This window comes from Oryctolagus cuniculus, chromosome Y, assembly GCF_051225735.1.
Source record: "Oryctolagus cuniculus isolate XC-2025 breed Fujian yellow rabbit chromosome Y, ASM5122573v1, whole genome shotgun sequence".
NCBI lineage: Eukaryota > Metazoa > Chordata > Mammalia > Lagomorpha > Leporidae > Oryctolagus > Oryctolagus cuniculus.
The window spans coordinates 31425552-31428093 of record NC_142889.1 but is presented as its reverse complement, the minus strand read 5'-3'; positions in this window follow the sequence as shown (position 1 = coordinate 31428093).

Below are 2542 nucleotides of genomic sequence, written 5' to 3'. Positions count from 1 at the left end.
TTCTGCCTGTCCATTGTGGCTATTTGGGGAGTGAATCAGTGGATAGAGATTTATCTTGCTGTCTCTCCCTGTCTCTGTATAACTCTGCCTTTCAAACAAATAAAGAAAATCTTAAAAAATGCATTGTATACTATAGTAATGTATAATCAAAAATTATTTAAATAAAATGTTAAAAATTGGAAGCATTTGTATACACTAACAATGAACTATCTAAAAAAGAAATGAGGAAACAATCCCAGATATAGTATCATTAAAAACAGGAGCCAGTGTCCTCCAACACTCTTAGGGATTAATAAAACATACAATCTTAACAATCTTAATAAAACATACAATCTTAACAAAAATGTCAAGGTGGTCTTTCTCCTTAGATGTTCTCTTTTTAAATGATTTATCTACTTATTTGAAAGGCAGACTTACAGAAAGAGGGAGAAAGCATACTTTCCATCCACTCATTTATTTCTCAAATGGCCACAACAGCTGGGGCTGGCTTGGTCCTTCCATGTGGGGTATAGGAGCCCAAGCACTGAGGCCATCTTCTCTTGCTTTCCCAGGCACACTGGAAGTAGCTAGATTGGAAGTGGAACAGCCAGAACTCATATTGGATGCCAGTGTCTCAGCAGTAGCTTAACTTGCTGTACCACAATGCAGGCCACTCATTTATTTTATGTGTGGTTTCTTTCTTTCTTTCTTTCTTTCTTTCTTTCTTTCTTTCTTTCTTTCTTTCTTTCTTTCTTTCTTTCTTTCTTTCTTTCTTTTTTTTTTTGAAAGATACACTTATTTCTTTGACAGGCCTTATGTTATTAAAATTGATGAAAATTATTTAAAACCAAAGCAATAAGCTATCCTAGAGAGAGAAGGAGAGACAGAAAAAAAGAGAGGTCATCCACCCACTGGTTCATCCCCCAAATGGCTGCAACAGCAAGGGCTGGGCCAAGTTAAAGCAAGCAGCTTCATCTGGGTCTCCATATGAGAGCCAGATCCCAAGTACTTGGACCATCTTCTACTGCTTTTACTGCTTTCTCAGGCATATTAGCAAGATCTGGATTAGGAGTGGAAGAATCAGGGTTCGAACTGGTGTATGATATTACAATATGTAATATTGGCATGGCAGGTAGTGGCCTGACCTGCTATCCCACAATGCCAGCTCCCCCCTTGGATTTTCTAATCAGTCCTTACATGACTGACAACTAAGTAGTCAGGTGTTCTGAAAATGCCAGTAATGTAAAACTAACCTTTAAGCCAGATGGAAGGATCTTTACACTGTTTAACTCATTGTTAATACAGTTGTCAAATTACTGGCAGGATGTTCAACTCTGCATCTGTGGCTCACAGTTAAAACACAGAATGGGGGTGGGATTTAGCCTAGCAATACAGAAGCCTGTGTTCTTCACTGGAGTACCTGGGTTCAATTTCTGGATACAGATATGGCCCATGACTCCAGCTTCCTCCTAGTGCAGATCCTAAGAAGCCATGGTGATGGCTCAAGTGGTTAAGCTCATGAAACCCACATGGAAAATATGGATTTAATTTCCAGCTCCCAGTGTTGTCTTGCCCCTAACATGGCAGTTGTGAGCATCTGGGGAGTAATTCTGTGGATAGGAAGTCTCTATAAGTCTCTCAAACAAATAAACAGAAAAGGAATTAATTCCAGAAAAAGAGAAACATAATCTTAGATGTCAGATCACATAAAGCAGGTTTTTTTAAGATTTATTCATTCACTTGAAAGGTAGACTTAGAGAGAGAAAGAGAGAGGGAGAAAGAAATCTTCTATTTGCTGGTTCACTCTCCAAATGGCCTCAACAGTCAAAGCTGGGCCAGTCAAATGCCAGGATCCAGGAAATTCTTCTGGTCTCCCATGTGGATGTAGGGGCCCATGGACTTGGGACATATTTCAATTCTTTCCCAGGCACATTAGCAGAGAACTGGATTGGCAGCAGAGCAGCTGGGACTCAAACTGGTGCCCCTAAGGGATGCCAGTGTCACAGGCAGTGGCTTTACCTGCCTGCAATGCCAGATCTTATAACCCCATGAGCATCAATCCAATTCTTGGCTGCTCCACTTCTGGTCCTATTCTCTGCTAATGACCTGGGAAAGCAACAGAGGATAGGCCAAGTGGTTGGGCCCCAGCATCCACATGGGGTAACCAGAAGAAGCCCCTAGACATTGCTGTCATTTGGGGGTGAACCAGCAAATGGAATGCCTCTCTTTCTCACTCTAATTCTGCCTTTCAAATATATTAAATAAACCTTAAAATAGTGAGAAGAGAGGAGTAGGCATAGCATAATTACCTGAAATGTCCTCATCCCATATTAGAGTATCTGTTTGAGTCCAGGTTCTACTCCCAATTCCAGCTTCCTGCTAATACACACTCTGTGAGAAGCAAGAGATGGCTCAAATACTTTGATCCCTGTCTACTCTAAGATCAAGGCATTGGCCAGGCCCAGCCCAAACTATTGCAGGCATTTGGGGAGTGACCCAGCAGATGGTGCATCTCTCTATCTCTCTATGCTTCAAATATGATAAATAATGAAACAGAAATGTG